Source organism: Notechis scutatus, chromosome Z (assembly GCF_049901735.1).
Source record: "Notechis scutatus isolate UNSWTSFEM ecotype Mainland chromosome Z, rNotScu1.2, whole genome shotgun sequence".
Taxonomy (NCBI): Eukaryota; Metazoa; Chordata; class Lepidosauria; order Squamata; family Elapidae; genus Notechis; species Notechis scutatus.
The window spans coordinates 115,499,521-115,517,386 of record NC_142025.1 but is presented as its reverse complement, the minus strand read 5'-3'; the positions used below and the strand labels follow the sequence as shown (position 1 = coordinate 115,517,386).

At 35.0% G+C, this 17,866-nt stretch overlaps 1 pseudogene; it reads left to right on the top strand.

Moving 5' to 3' along the window:
• Positions 1-639: 639 nt before the first annotated feature.
• LOC148129158 (vomeronasal type-2 receptor 116-like) lies at positions 640-1,488 on the top strand (annotated as a pseudogene).
• Positions 1,489-17,866: the final 16,378 nt, after the last annotated feature.

The following is a 17,866-nucleotide window of genomic DNA, read 5'->3' as shown; positions in this document are numbered from 1 at the left end:
TTAACCCTTTATAAAATTCCACAGGTAAGTTCTTCAAATGTATTTTTGTCCCTTCTAGTCTATATTTTGTCTGAATCAAGCTAGCTTCAGGCCAAATGAAGAACTAGAACTCATAATCTCCTGGTTTGCAATCCTATGCCTTAACTGACTCTCATGCCACTATAATTCATAATTTCTTTGATTATAAATTAAGATGGGATTTGATTATGAATTAAGATGAGATAGATAAGCATTTAATTGATTTTTGGAACAACATTATACCTTAGAAAAAAAGGATGAAAGATTTGACTGGCAACAAATTCTTGACTATTCAAAATGAAGCCAAATTATTGTGGTTTAAAGGATCTTGACAATTAAAGAACAGCAAAAAATAAGGCAGAGTAATGCGTTCGAACAGATTAATTTCTTGTTATTCTTTTTGTAGAAATTATTTCATTTTCCCATAGACCAGCATTGTTTACTTAGAATGAACAAAAGACATTCAAATCATGATCAGAGACTCCATGCTCTAAAAAGGCAGTCACAAAGACTGAAAGATGTTTCTTACAGTAAATATATGTGTGGTGTTTTTTTTAGCTCACATATGGTTCTTTCGCCTCTGAACAAAACAACCCTGCACGATTTCCTTCCTTTTATCGCATGGTTTCAAATGAAGCCCTTCAGTATGCAGGAATTGTCAAATTACTGAAGCATTTTGGATGGACCTGGATTGGACTCATTGTTTTGAGAGACCAGAGCGGAGATCATTTCTTGAAGATCTTGGAACCTTTGTATTTCCAGAATGGAATCTGTTCAGCCTTCATACAAAGAATCCCAAGCCAAGGTCCTTTGCCATCATTAACCCAAATCAATGAAGTATCCTCAAGTACTTATCAATATGTCATGGACAACAGAGCCAACATATTTATTGTGTATGGAGAAATTCTCACAGTTATGTGGCTGAATTTTTTAATGTTTCAGTCTGATTCTTTTCATCAGGAAAATGCACCAATGGGAAAGTTGTGGATTGTGACTGCGCAGATTGATTTCACCATCATGGGCCTTGTAACCAGCTGGGATTCAGAATTATTCCAAGGCACCATATCGTTTGAGGTTCCTTCAAATGATCCACTCGGGTTTCAGACCTACCTTCAGAACCTAAAATGCTGCTCAGAACAAGGGGACAATTTCCTATAGGATTTTTGGGAACAAGCCTTTCACTGTACGCTTTCAAATTCCAAAGAATCAGTGGAGCACAATAAAATATGCACTGGGGTAGAGAAGTTGGAGGTGCTTCCAGATGCTGTTTTTGAAATGCAGATGACTGGTTACAGCTACAGTATCTTTAATGCTGTCTATATTTTGGCACATGCTTTACATGCCATGTCTTCATTTAGGTCCCTCCAGCAAATGTTAGTGAAAAGAAACAGACTTGTACATCAAGAACTTCAACCTTGGCAGGTAATAAGGATCGTGGTGGCTCCTGTGGTTAGGATACTGGGTTCATGATTTGCAAGCTCACATTCAAGACCAGAGTGTTCCTTTGTGGTGGGATGAAGTCCCATCATTCGCTCCAACTCCTGCTAACCTAGCAATTTGAAAGCGAGTAATCACTAGTAGATAAATAGGTACCACTTCAGTAGACAGATTAACATGAAAGGAGACATCTCCAGGGCAACAGTAATGTCAACAGCTAATTCTTTCAACCTGGAAGCCTCTTAGGTGCTTCTGATACAAATGGGACGGGGCTAGGTAATTTCTCAAAAATAAAATAACTTTATTATCAGGAACACATTTTTGGTAAGTGAAATAGCCTTCAGATAAGTTGCAATGGAATCACAATTTTTGTTCTCAGCGAATGCATGCCAATTGTTTATTTTGTTTATTTTGTTTGTTTTTGTTTATTTCTGTGCTTGAGCCATGGTGGTGCAGTGGTTAGAGTGCAGTACTGCAGACTATTTCTGTTGACTGCCAGCTGCCTGCAATTTGGCAGATCGAATCTCACCAGGCTCAAGGTTGACTCAGCCTTCCATCCTTCCAAGGTAGGTAAAATGAAGATCCAAATTGTTGGGAAAAATATTATGCTGACTCTGTAAACTGCTTAGAGAGGGCTGTGAAGCACTGTAAAGATGTATATAAGTCTAAGTGCTGGTGCTACTTGCATTTTATGTATTTTTGTCCTTGTTCAAGAACACTCAGAAGATTAGCTGAGACAGGACTTCCTGTTTTGAGCTTCCCCAAAGACGGACCACTGACCGCGATTGTGCACGGCTTTGGTTCGTGCTTCAGCATTGGAGAGCCCCAATCCTTTCGATTCAGAGCATAAGCTACCTCGTAGGGGTAGCAGAGGAAGGGGAGACCATCAGCTGGTTTGAGGGGAGTCACAAATCCCCTCACCGGCTTGGCAATTGTTCCCTCCCGAAGACGCCTGAAGCGGTGGTCTAAAATGGCCACCCTGAAGGGGAAGATCAGACTGGAATAAGATTGTGCAGGAGAGAGAGAAAGAAGTGAACAGCAGGAGGAACGGGATGATATAATCAAATGGAAGATACCCCCAGGATTAACAGAGAGGGGAAGCGAAGGGGGGTAAAAAGACCAGATGGGATAAGATAGGAAGGAAGAAGGGGAAAAAAAGCCACAAAGGTATAAAACAAGATGTGAAAAAGAAATCTTTTTTTAGGGATACTGGGTAATGCATAACTTGGTTTCAAAATGTTTCTGCAAGGTACATAAGATAGTATTGTAGTATTTGTATTAGAAATAGAAAATTAGAATTTTATAAGACTTAAGTAAAGATTAAAACATTAAAGGTTTAATAATGATAGATTTTAAGATTTAATAAAATATTAAAAGGAATGTTTAAAATATTTAGTTTAAGTATAGAGTTTAATTGATTATTGTGTGGATGTTTGTATGAACTTATTATTATGGTATTTGTTTTTGCAATAGATAATTGGCATGTTATGAGATTTAATGTTTAATTATATATTTAATTACTTTATGGATTTACTATTTTAGTAAGTAGAATGTACTAAGCAGAATTAGATAGGGAACTAGGTGTTACCTTAAATGTTAATTTAGGGGAGCGATGGAAAGGCATCATACTTCGATTAGTGATTTCAGGAGAAATCTTTTTTTTTTTAATATGAATGAGATAAATGGATAATTGGAAAAGAATGGACAACAGATACAAATATAATGATTTAAATTAAGATGAAATAAATAAAATAGAATTAAGAAGAGTGGAAAGCGGGGAGAAGTTATAATGAAGATATAGAAGGGTAAATAAGATAGGTAATGGCATATAAGTTGAACATGAATTTAATTGAAGTCCAATTAAGTAATCCGGGGCCAAGCTACTTTTTAAAAAGAAATTTTATGTTTTTGTGTTTTGTGTGTGTATGTTTGATTGAGATTTAATAAAAACTTGGGAGGAAGCGAGAAGAATAATTGTAAACAAGGCAGAGGGAAATATGAATATGATGAGTATAAAATGGATAAATATAGAAGAAATGTAATTGAATAAGAGTAAAGAGAAATAATGATGGGATATATTAGAAGTATATTGTATAAAACAGTGTTTTATCTGCCTTGTAAGAATTTATAATGGAAAGAGGTTTAATGTTTTTAATGTCTAATGATGCTTTGTTTGTCTTTAAAATTAATAAAATTTGTTTCAAAAAAAAAAAGAAAGGATCTAAGCGGCGAAGAGAAAGAGAAAAAAAATTGTGTGAATTGCTTTTGATAGCGTCGGGGCTTTGAAACCACAAAAAGTAGAAGCTGGAGAAGGAACTATATAATCAACTTGGATAAGTATACTTTGATTTTATATTGGCACTAATAAAGCTGAACTATAGACTGTTAAAGAAGAAATTTAATATCAACTGGATTTGATTTTTTTCTTGTTGTTAAATTGTGGATTAAAAAGCTCTGAATAGTAGAGAAGAAAAAAGAAAAGGGGGTGAAGACTTAGCATAATAAAGAGTGCCATCTCAGTTAAACTCAACTTGTTTTCTTTTAAAAAACTCTTGTTTCTTGAAATTGCATGGAAATTGATACAATAAAGCAGGAAGTTTGAAAAATTGAAACATTGTAACAAAGAAAGAATTAGGAAGATTCTGCCTTTGGATTAGTTGCTGATTCTGACATGAATTTGGCACTGGATTAGCGGCGACTTAAAAACTTGAGAGGAAGAAAAGTTGGCTGTTGGAAATAAACTTTAAATCATAGAAGAGACCATCTTTAGTGGTCATCGAGAACCAAGAACTCTTGAAAGAAAGAAGAAAAGAGTTGGAAATAAATACAGGAGATTTAAGAAATTAAATAAAAAGGAGAATATCCGAAAAATTAAAAAAGGGAAAAAGAGTCAGCAGAAATTCAAAGGGCGAAAGGAAGCTATAAATAGAGAGAGGGATAAAAACTGGAGTGAAAGAACAAAGGAGAAAAGACAGGGGGAAAGACAGGACAAGAAACAGGATTTGGAAATAAATAAATAGGGGAATTGTAAAAAAATGGGGAAATCCTTAACTGGACACAGAGATAATGGGTGATTATTATATAAAAAGGGGATTCTGCAAGGTATTGAGGGGTAATATAAATACATTTATAGTTACAAAATAGGGACATATAGACTGACAAGATGGAAAAACAGAATTGTTATTTTTTGGATAATGGAATCTAAAGCTCTTCCTCTTTATTTAGAGAGATAATTGTAACAAATAATGGAATAAGTATATTAGATATATTGAAATATTCTTAAGATTGGAATGTTGGCTTTTTTGGTTTAAATATGAATGGAATAATTAATGGAATATGTGTATTAAATATATGGAAATAAATGAAATGATATAAGAAGACAGCTGAAATGAAATTAATTTTAGGGCTTAGGATTGTTTTATTGTTTGAATGAGTAGATTAATATGTCCTTTTTTGGGGGGGGGGGGAATTTAATGAAATTTAAAAGGAGAAAAATCATGCAGAATCTGATTTATATATGCTATGTAGTTTTAAAGGGATTATTAAGTTTAATGTTTTAGGTAATAATGTTAAATGTTTTAACGAGATTTAAAAGGGGTGAAAATAAATGAATTTATAACTTAGAGGTGGCACACTTATATTGAGATTTCAGGGGAGGAAACCAATTTATAGAAGTGTCTTTTTTTTAAATCAGAATTTAAGATGAAATGTGACAGTTACAAATGTGACAGTTAAAAGCACTAAAGTATAATGATTATGAAGTTATCATAAGTGAATTAAATAATGAGATAAATATTTGGAATAATACAATAAAATAGAAAATGTATAAAAGCACTGTTAAGATAAGGAATTGGATACAAAAATTGAATATGTAATCATGGTCATATTTGTATGTATATGTGAAACCTGTAATCATGCTGTTCACTAAAAAGAGACATTAAAATATGGAAAACTGAATAAAACTTTTTTTTAAAAAAAGATTAGCTGAGACAGATTTATTTGTTATCTAGCATATTGCAAATACATGGACCAACAGTAGTTCAAATGTCAACATCCAGTCCACGCAGTCATCTAAGGACAGGGTGGTCCACACTGAAGAAACCAGACCCTGTGCCCTCTTGATGACATCTGGACACAATGTGATAGATATTTTGTCGAGGAGCATCACAGTCACACTGAGGAGTAGAGACAAGACCCCATGGCAATGTCCCCAATCTGTCTTGTGGGCCTGATATCCATTGTTTATCTGTTGCCATGTATTTAGAGAGTCAGGAGTTCTACAAAGATGTCTGGCTGCCAACTGTCATTAACCGCCAATTCTTCAATATAGTCTGGCTGCCAATTGTTGCTAGTCATTTGGTTCACACTACTGTGCTATCCAGGGTGCACCACAAGGAGGAGGCAAACTAGCATTACACTGCAGCAGAGACAGAAAGAATCCATGAGATTTTTTATTGTTGTGGTTATAATTGGCCCAGGAGACCTGGCTTATTCGATTTTGACTGGGTGGGGAAATTGTTTCAAATAAGGATATTCAAAAGGAATGCCATTTTTAACTTAGACTACTGCAAAAGAAAATTGGAACATATTTTTCTCTTAAGCTTTGAATGCCAACATCCTTCTTTGTTGGTATGTCTACATTGTCACTGTCTCCACCCTCTGGAACCAACTTATTCTTTCAATTTCTAAGGATGCATTAAAGGGGGAATGAGTAAATAAATAAGCTAAACTCTCTCTCATGTTCTCTCCTTTATACCTTTAAGGTATTATAATTGGAGTAACTATTTCCAAAATAATTTTTATTTGGTTCAGTCCTAGTCACTGAATTCATCAAATAATTACATTCTTCTTCCCAGAATTAAGGAGTAATTTCCCAATAGTGAGAACAATTAACCAGTGTAACAACTTGCTTTCAGAAGTTGTGAGTGCTCCATCATTGGAAACTTTCAAAAATAGGCTAGACAACCATTTGTCTGAAATGATATTAGGTCTCCTGCTTGAGCAGGAAGTTGGACTAGAAAATCTCCGAGGTCCCTTCCAATTCTCTTATTCTGTGTTCTATGTTGTTGAGGTTCCAGTAAATCTTTAAAATCTTTAAAACCTAACTCTACTCTCAGCCCTGTGTTTATGGGGGCTCTGTTGTGTTTTTATTAATGTGGTTGTTTTAAGTCTAGGCTTCATTTTGCTTTATGGTTTTAGCTGTATTAATCATGTATTGGATTTTGACAGCCATAACAAATTTTATTAAGTAAATCAATAAGGCAAGCCAGCAAGCCAAGGAGAGAACAAAATCTAGACTTTCCTGCTATGAAGAGATACATGACTTCTCAACTAGTTTTGCTTTGGAGACTGAAACATTATGTAAAATCTGTGATTGAAATGCTATGTGCATTTCATCTTAGATTGGTGAGGGTTAAGATAAAAGTATGTAGCAGTTCGTTGGAAGAAATATCAATATGGTTCAACTCCAAGCCAGGAAAAAGGCACTGGAGACAAAATGTTGGAAGCTGATTGAAAAGAAGATGATGAAGCAGAACCATATGAGTTCTGGTGCAGCTGACCACATGGAGCTGAGAGTGTGGGAGTGGGTTATACCTTCTCTGAGCCTTGCACTTGAGCTTCCTGTTCCTGTGCAAGAACATGTATTCTATTGATTGTTGTAAGGCTTATATAGGGGTCATAGCTGGTTCTATAGGTTGTCTGAGTTCCCAGGTTTGGTTGAAGTTTGGACTGCTGAGATGATGCAGTGAGTAAGCTTGTGTTCTAAAAGTGTGTTGGGCAATTCTTGTTATGGCTTAATGGCTTTGTCCTGGTTTGGATCTTGAGTGGGGGCTAATCCTATCACTCTGCCTTTGTTCAGACTTTGGTGGAGGGAATAATGGATTACCAAATCTGCATTTCTAAAAGCTGCCCCAGCTCAGTATCTGCTTGGGGACAAGGAGCTGGGACTTTGAGTTTCTGTGTCCCTTAAAAATATATTTCTCTTTCAGGGGAAATATTTTATCCTGCCTTCTTTTTAATATTCCTCAAAATATTTCATTCTAGGAGAGGGTGGTGGCTTTCCACAAGTTAATCAACTAGGTGAACTGTAGCTTGTGTCAATTTTCCCACTGTGTTATATATGATGTTTTAGCTGTTCTTTCTTCTTCTCACAGCTTCACTAGTTTCTTTTTTAAAAAAAACAACTTTTTATTAATTTTAAAAGCATACAAAACATACAAGATAAACATAAAACCTTTTTTATAAAAATTTCTAAAAATTATTTGAAAGTTTGACAACATTAACACATTTCCTTACAATCACATATTTCCCCTTTCTAACTTGCTTTATTTTCTTCTATCTTTCTCTCCATTGTCCTTTTCTAACCTTTCTCCAAGGTTTTATTAACTCATTCAAACATAAACACATAAGAACACAAAACATATAAACATAAAAAAAAAACATCTTTTCTGAAAGTTGCTTAATCCCAGGTCAAAACTCTTTGTACAGACACCAACTCAAATTCATATTCATTTTATATGCCATTCCATATCATTATTACCATTTTCAATTTTATATATAGCTTCTTCTCTCTCTTAGATTCTCTTAATTTTATTTTATTTATCTCATCTCAATTCAAATCATAATATTTATTATTCTTTGTCTGTTTATTTCCAGCTATCGATTTATCTTTCTTCTTTAAAAAAAAGGCTTCTCCTGTACACTAATTGGAGTATGACGCCTTTACCTCTTTCCCCTACATTTATAATAATATAAAATACCTAACTTACATTGGGATTCTATTTGGTACATTCTAAAATTATACAATATTATCAATACCAATACTAATCTATTCATTAATATTCATATTCTTTTATATCATAAACACTTAGCACATTACTTTTCAATTAATTAACATACTTTTGTGGGAGCACCTACTTTCCATAATTATTCCCCCCACGTCACATATTTTAAATCATTATTTCATTAAGGTATTCCTGCTTCTCCTACTTCAAATCTCTTTCAAAAAAAATTTCCACTGAAATAACACAATCTAATTAATATTGACATTCATTTGTATCTTTCTCTCCAACTCCTTTATATCTTAACCATTTTATCCATTTCAATTAAATAACATGCCTTTTGGGAATACTTATATTTTCCACCATTATTCCCCCCCATCATATCTCAAATCCTTATTTCATAAAATGTTCCCCTTTTCTTAAGACAAGTTTCACTAAGTTATATTAAACATTTTATCACACTTTAAATTACACATTATTTCCAACTTTCTAAAATTATTTCTAAATACAAATATAAAAAACAATCTTATGTACCTTTAGAATCCCTTTATCAATAAAGTTTACCCATTATCTCTAAAAAACTCTTGTTTCTTTACATCTTGCTGTCTACTATTGAGGCTTCTCGTCCCCTTTCTCCCTTACTTATTCTTCTCTCTGTCCTCTTTACCCCTTTGCCTCTCCACCTCCCTTTTTCTCTGCTTTCCTCCTTTCTGTTGTCTTCTAACATAATATCTCTTTTTCATCTTGTTTTTCTCTTTTTTGATTGCTTTTATAGGTCTTAAAGTCTCTTTTTCCTTTTTTTCTTTCTCCTTTCCTTCCCCAGCCAAAGTCACTTGTTCATCAAAAATGGCTTCTTCTTTGTCCCAGTCGTCCTGTTGTCCATTCAATTTTACATAAGTGTAAACCGCCATTTCTAAATACTGAAAAAGAGTATCAAAAACATCCTTCCCTTCTTGCTTTTCTTTCTCATATTTTTGATATAAAAGTTTCAATCTGTCCACAAGTAATGCCATTATAAAGAGAAAAAGTTTTCCCAAGCAACCACCCAAGTGCTTTTAATCAGAGATAATTCTCAAAAGTAGTAAAATCACCAAGCAATCCAAGTAGGTTAATTCTTTTAAGCACTTTCTCCTTCACTTTCTCTTTCTGAGATTGGAGTTTGATCACAAAGTTCCATTTAATATATATCTTTCAGAAGCCTTGTTAGTATTTATAGCTCTTTAAAAATCCAGGCAGTCTTCTCCTTATTTTCAAATTCTAATCCAATTTTTCCCTCTCCCTTCCCACTCACAGAAAAAAAAAAAAAATTTAAGTCTTTTTTTAAAAAAAATCATTCAGAAATCCTTATCTCTTCAGTATTTAATTACCTAGATTTTCAGATTTCTCTTGTTATTCCATCCGCTGTCACGTTAGGAAGGAGAGTGAAGAAAAAAAAAAAGCTTTCCCTTTTAGAATTCTGTGCGCCGCTTGCAACTCTCTCTGGAAACAATGTAGCAACTTCTCCGTAGCAATTTTCAAGCCCCAGGAAACTTTCTTATCCCTTGGCAACTTTATCCCGGTCCATAAACAACTCTCACAATTTCTCCAATTTTCTTCCTCCTGCACAATCTTATCCGTTTGCAGGTTTCTTCATGGCGGCCATTGCTGACCGCCGCTCCTCCGCCTCGGGAAAAGGGGGTTTTGCTGGCTGGGGAGGGGGTCTGCGACACACCTTGCCCCCTTTCCAGATCCCCCCTGTCTTCAGCTGCCCCTGGAGGGCAGCTATATCCCCCAGATCCAAACGGATCAGGGGAACCTTGGCAGTGAGCTCGGCAGGGATCGCGCTGGATCGCAAATCCCTGCCGCTGCCGAAGCCTCGCAAACCGGAACGCAGCTTCACTAGTTTCTTAAAGGCATTTCCTTCAACAATTCAGCTGGAGAAAGAGTGGCTTTTAATGATAAAATGGAGGTTGCCACTGGTTTTGATATAATGAAGATGGTCATATTCCCAAACAACTCCTTCACGAAAGTGAAATTTGGAAGGATAGCTACCAAGGAAGGGCAGACCTTCAGCTTTTACCAAGATAGAAAGAGCTGGCACAGGCTTTTCAACCAGGTGAACTTTCTCAATTTAAATCCTCTACTCCATTATCTGAAAAAAATATTTGATGGATTAGACATTTCTTCTGGCTTAGGAATTGGCCCTGTATGGGTAGCTATATTTTGAAATGAAGAGCAATAGCAGTAGCAATAGCACTTAGCATTTATACACCTCTATATAATACATCACAGAATTCTCTAAGTTGTCAACCCTGAGGTGAACCTGGCTTGGGCCATCTTGGAGGCTTCAGGATTGCCACACAACAGAGGAAATGGGAAAATAGTTAGATGGGGTTTTGTAGCCAAAGCAATAAAAATTTCCCCATGGGAACCAAGGACATTCTCACAGTTAGTTGGCGGGGGAGTAACCAAGCAACTGGATTGGACAGTGTAATCAGTAATCTGGGGGGAGAGGAAACTTTTACTTTTAATTAGGTGAAAGCCACCAGAACTTTTAGAGTTGGCTTTCACCAGTTGTGCCAATGTGATGTATCCAATAAAACTGTTCTTTGAGGAATTTACCTGCCTTGGAGTTCTGATTTCTATGGATACATTACTTGGAACACTAACATAAGCAGTTTACATATTGCCCCCAACAATTTGGGTCCTCATTTTACCAACCTCAAAAAGATGAAAGGCCTAGTCAACCTTGAGCCTGTCAGGATCAATCTCCTCACAGTGGGCAGAGTAAGCCTGCAGTACTGCATTCTAACTACTGCACCACCATGGCTTCTGCTTACCATATCATTGTATCCAATCATTGTAGAGTCAAGTTAGTCTAAGATTAGACAAATGAAACAAGAATTCAACAAACACAAGGGATTTTAAATTATTGAGTCCTCCCTTCTCCCTGCTTCACTCCAATTTAAATCCTATATCAATTTAGGTATTCTGTGCTACTGAGAAAGTGCGTGTGTGGTTTTTAATAAAAACTGTGAGGTAAAAAGATGCTCTGAGACTCCTGTTGTCTTTTTACTAAACATGGTTTATTAAAACCACCACTAATGGCTAAATTTGATGGATACTTTCAGAGAATTCATTTATTCAGAAAACTATTTTGAATAACATCAAGTTTTAGCACAATGGTGGAACTAACAGTCCTCATGTGCCATACTCTCAACATTTAAAGATGTAAGCTAGGAGACAACAGTTAGAATCACTAACACAGTTCTGCATTAAAAATGCGTTGCATCAAAAACACATGAAGTCATTATTCCTTTCTACTTGCTGAGGCCTCGTATGGAATATTGTGTATTATTTTGGGCACCACCTTTCCAGTGTCAGCTTTGGAAGCCACATTAAGATTCAATGCTCCCATGCTGCCAAAATTGAGCCTGAGAAAGTGGGAGGGAGGAAATAATTTGAGTATATCTAGTTAGACAAAATAAAATTATTTTGTTGGTTCAAGGTCACTGAGTGTGGCGCATAATGAAATCTTACTTTACACTGGATAGTGTTTGGTGATGGCTAAGTGGGGATGGATTTGTATAGGTGATGGCTAAGGGGGGATGGATTTGTAGTTTTGATTTTTGCAAGGAAGCCTGAAACTTTCGGATTCTGGATTCCATAGATGTGCCAGTTACTATCCAAATAAAGGAACCTTTGAGATATGTCTGCCTCAGAGTTTTTGATTGGAATGGAGGGTTGCTGGAATGCTGCCATCCAGAGGAATATTGAAAAGTTAGAGACGGGAGCAATAAAAATGATAGAAAGATTGAGGGGAGGAGGGCGGAGCTGACGTTGCGACAATACGGCTTGCAATCTCAGGACTCTGAGATTGCAGCCGATATCTTCGCCCCTGGTCGGTCCAAACGGACCTAAACCAACCCGTATAGACGGTGATAGTGAAGGGCACATCCTGTGGATCTCAGGGAAATCGCAAAGTCCCTGGTTGATTCAGGAGAAGCCCTTTTGCCAGCGGCAGAGAGGCAGCCATTAAAGCTGCTGAAGTTGGGACAGCTCCGGAATGGAAGAGACTGAAAGAGAAAGTGTGTCGGCTCGGTGAGAACTTTTTTTTTACCAATATTCTGAGATTTGAAAGGACACACTAAGAATAAGAAGAAATCTGTAAAAGTTTTGACAGAACTGAATAAGCGGTGGTTTTTAAAGGGAAACGTCAAAGTGAGGCTTGGCTTTTTACTTTTTTTACTTTCTTTATTACTGGACTGCTATCGCGACTTAGCATTTGTTAACTGGACTGGTTTTTCATATATATATGTGTGTGTGTGTGTGTGTGTGTGTGTGTGTGTGTGTGTGTGTGTGTGTGTGTGTATTCTTCCCCTTTTGATTTTTTAACCTTTTAGATTAGAGGCTCCCTTTAGTTATTTTTCCTTTATATATATATATACTCTCTCCTTTTTTTTTTTTTTAACTTTTATTATGTTTTGTCTGGGAAAGGAGGGGAAAAGTGAAACTTTGTAACACTGCCAACTAGAGGCTTGAAAACATTTTAGTTGAAGTTGAGAGAACTGTGAAAGACTCCCTTTCAAGGACACTGCAATTTGATAAGATAGAGGGAAGAGCATGGGAGAGTGTTATTACAGGTGTTCTTCTGTATTTCTATCAACAATTGAAGTTTGGCTTTGAAGTTTGTGGAGAAGAGAATTATAACAAGAGCCTTGGATAATTAAATAAAGTGCAGTGTGTTCTTTTTAATTTTTAGTTGTATTACCCCTCCTTACCAGCTCTACTGTATATTTTTCCTTTAAAAAAAAATCTTTATCTTTGTACCCTGTTTCTCCAACAATATGGCCTCCCCCAATAGGAAGTCCCAGCATGTTTTATAGGCATGAAATGAAATTAAGCCCCGCCCCCCAAATTAAGGCCTATATTAAAACATGCAAAATGGGGGAATGGTGGGGGCTTGCCATTAGGAAGTACTTTTGTTGCACACCCAGATATGGTGCTGCCTGCGTTGACTCCGATATGAAGTGCCCCACCAACGCCGAGGTCAACATCCAAGCCATCGCCTCCCGCCCGAAGATGCAAGGGGGAATTAAGTCACCCCAAAAAAGATAGCCTAGCCATTTTTTCAGGGCTCAAAATAAAATAAGACCCGGCCTTATTATATGAGAAACACGGTAATATTTCTATTTTTGCTTTTCATTTTAAAGGGAAAGCCTCGAAATCTTTTCCTTTTCTTTTTTCATTGGGATTTTTGCTTTTTCCATCCATACTTTTGGTTTATTTTTATGTTGTTGTTTTTTTGAGACCTCTTAATTGGATAAAGGTGTGAAGAACCTGAAGAAATTTTTCTCTCACCTTTTTTTTATTATTATTGGGCTTTTTTCTTATTATTATTTTTATCTTTTTTTTCTTGGATTACAATTGACTATTTCATAATTGGATTGAGGTTCAGAAGAACCTGAAGAATTTTTCTTTCCTTTTTTCTTTTTTTTACTACCACTGGGCTTTTTATTCTCTACCATTTTTATTTCCCATCTTGGATTATAATTGGTTACTTCACTAATTGGATTAAGGTTTAAAAGAACTAGAAGATTTTGAATCGTTCAAAATGAGTAGGAAACTCATACCTTCTGGCGCCTCAATTTCTACTTCTGCCTCCCCACCATCTGGAGGACAACGTTTAATTCAGACGATGTAAAACAAGATAAAGAACAAGAAAATGTGACTCTACAGATGATCATGCAAGGAATCCAAGAACTTAAAACAAAATCAGACACTATTGAAAAGAGAATAGAGAATATTGAACAAAGAACAGAGAACAGAGAAAACTGATGAAAAAGTGGAGAACATTCAACAATTGATGGTGAAGTATGATGAGAGATTCCAAAAAATTGAAGAAGATAAACAAAGAGATAAAAAGATGGGAGACATTGGTACCAGATTAACAGTGGTTGAACAAGATAAAAGTGGGATGATGAAATGGGAGATGGACAGATCAGAATTTTATCTCAGATTTCAAAATATAGAGGAAGAAAAAGGACAAAATCTAGCTGCGATAATGATAGAAATACTGGCTGAAGCTTTGGAAATAACAGAGGAGAAGATGATGGATGGAGTAGATGAGGTATACCGAGTCTTTACAAGATATGCGATGAGAAACAATCTACCAAGAGAAGTTCACATCAGATTTACAAAAAAAGCCATTAAAACTCAAATATTACAAGGGGCAAGAGAGAAAACGTTGAAATACAAAAGCAAGGAGATTGTGGTTTTAAAACAAATACCTAGAAGAGTGAGAGAGATGAGAAGAGAATACCAATTCCTGAATAAAATGTCATTAAAAAAAGAGGTGAATTATAGATGGCTGATTCCAGAAGGACTAATGTTTACATGGCAAGAACAGAGACGTAGAATTGATTCAATTGAGAAAGCAGAACTATTCTAGGCAGAATTTTTTGGAAGGAGAGAGGAAGAGGCAGAAAAAGAGATTTCATTAATTGAATTCCAAGAGGACCAAATGGAGACTGAAAAAGAACAAGGCGCAGTAGGTGGACAGGTGGAGATCAAAGAACAACATGAACCAAGATCTATGAGAGCTGCCAAACCTAATTACAAAATATAATTATTGAAGAGAAAAAAGTGATTACAATGAATATAAATGGACTTTGAAGATGCAAATAAACCAGGTAGATCGTTAGCATATAAATTGAGAAAGGAGAAAGAATCAAGGAAAATATTACAGTTAATAGACGACTAAGGCCAAGTTTGCTATGGCAATAAAGAGAAAAAGGAAATTATTCGAGACTTCTATGGGCAACTATATAAGCAAGAGAATATTGATGAGGAAAGAGTCAAACAGTACCTACAGAATGCTAATTTACCTAAGATACCTAAAGAGACTGAAAAAATGTGGAAAGTAATATAACAATGATGGAATTAACTGAAGCACTCAAGAAGCAAAACAATGGAAAAGCACCAGGTCCAGATGGGCTTTCGGCAGAATTTTATAAAACACTACAAGAATCGCTGATCCTTCCATTGTTAGAAGTCATGAATGAAGCTATGCTAAAGAAGAGGATACCTAAAACATGGTCAGAAGCTTATATTACACTTATTCCAAAAGAAGAGGCTGATCCATTGCAAATTAAGAATTATAGACCTATTTCTTTAATAAATGCTATAAATAAATGCTATAAAATATTTGCTTCAATTTTGGCAGAAAGACTTAAAAAATACTTAAATAATTTTATTCATCCAGATCAAAATGGATTTCTGCCAAAGAGACAAATCAAAGACAACATGAGAGTTATTCTGGACACTTTGGAATATTACGAAGCACATCCCAAAAAACAAATGGCTTTGATATTCTTAGATGCGCAAAAGGCATTTGATAATGTGAATTGGAGATTTATGTTACTATTATTGGAACAGATGGGTTTTGCCAGAAAATTTATTCAAGCAATAGAAGCCATATACTATAAGCAAACTGCAAAGGTAATGATAGAGGGAGAATTCACAGATTCTATCAATATAAGAAAAGGTACAAGACAAGGATGCTCACTATCACCTTTGCTATTTGTATTAACTTTGGAAGTGCTGAATAGAAATATTAGAGATGATAAAGGCATAAAAGGAATGAAAATTAAAAAGGAAGAATTTAAATTGCAAGCCTTTGCGGATGATTTGGCCTTTATTTTGGAAGACCCTTTAGAAACAGCTCCAAAATAATTGGACAAGATAGAGACTTATGGCGAGGTGGCTGGTTTGAAAATAAACAAAGATAAAACAAAGATTTTGACAAAGAATATGCTACTAAGACAAAGAGAAGAACTGGCAGATCTATAGAAAATTCAAGTCATGAATAAGGTTAAGTATTTGGGGATATACTTGACACCAAGATGTAGTACATTAAAAGAGAACAATTATATTAAACTTAAACAACAGATAGCGTTAGATTTGATGAAATGGGAAAATCTACAATTGTCATTAATAGGGAGAATCTCAACAATCAAGATGCATATCCTACCCAGAATCTTATATTTGTTTCAAACAATACCAATTAGGCTTGGAAAAGACTATTTTGAAGATTTAAATAAAATTGTGTTGAAGTATATATGGCAAGGCAAGAAAGCAAGAATAAAGTTAAAACTTTTACAAGATGCTAGAACTAGAGGAGGATTTGGTCTGCCTAATTGGGAGTTGTACTATCAAGCTGCAAATTTGATGTGGGTTAAGGAATGGATAACATTAAGAAAGACCAGATTGTTGACACTAGAAGGACATGATTTGTTGTTGGGTTGGCATGCTTTTCTATGGTATAAGGGAACTAAAACACAGGGCTATTTTAGAAGACATCATATACGGGAGTCTTTGTGGTTAAATTGGGAGAAGATTAAAAGACAATGTTATTTGAAAATTCCAGTTTGGTTCTCGACTATTGAAGCTTTTTCTTATCCTATAATATATAAGAAGGAACAAACAGTTAGATATGGGGAAATATTGGATGAAAAGGGTGAACTTAAATCGTTGCAAAATTTAGAGGAACAAGGTATAAAGATGAATTGGTTTTCATATGCACAAATACATTCAAGGTATGATGAAGATTTTAAAACAGGAAGATTCTATGATAAATTGACTGATTTAGATAAGATTTTGACAGGTACTGATGAAAAGGTGATTAAAAAACTATATGGCTATTTATTGGAAATTAAACTAGAGGAAGAACAAGTTAAAGAAACTATGATTGCTTGGGGGGAAGAATTTTGGACATGGGATTGATTTAGAGAAATGGCAAAAATTGTGGTCTCAAAATTATAAAATGACAATGTCAACAGAATATAAAGAAAATTTGTATAACATGTTTTATAGATGGCACCTTCCCCCGACAAGAATAGCAAGAATGTTCAAGAATAAATCTGAAAAATGTTGGAAATGTCATCAGATACCTGGCTCATATTACCATATGTGGTGGACTTGTGAGGATGCTAGAAAATATTGGACTAAAATTCGCATGTGGTTGGAAAAAATGATAAAGAAACATATAGACTTGAAACCAGAGATTTTTTTATTGGGAATTTTACCTGATACATATAGTAAAGAATTGAAATACCTGATTGTAAATGTATAACAGTGGCTAGGATTGTATTTGCTAAAAATTGGAAAAATGAGAAAATACCATCACAGGAAGAAATCATTAAGAAAATATTGGAATGTGCTGAAATGAGTAGATTGACATTTGAAATTAGAGAACAAGAGGGTAAACAGTTTTATAACATTTGGGACCTTTTCTATCAATGGTTAGATAATATTACACAATAATAGAATATCTAGAATCTCAGAAAATAATGAATATATAAAGATATATTTTATTTTTTGCTATCATATTTATAAAATGTTTTTTAGGATAGATCTGGTAGGATTATATGAATTGTTATAAATTATATTTATCTCATAAAGTATGAATGAATGAAATTATAGTCAAATGATTGTTTAATAGTGATACTAGGGTATTTAATCTTTGATTGATAATATGAGTTTTTATGCAATGTAACTGTAATTGAGACTACGAAATGGATGCACAAAAAATTGGTAAACCAACCGACACACTGCTTGAACATTTATGAAAGAAAGCTGGATGTTTTTGG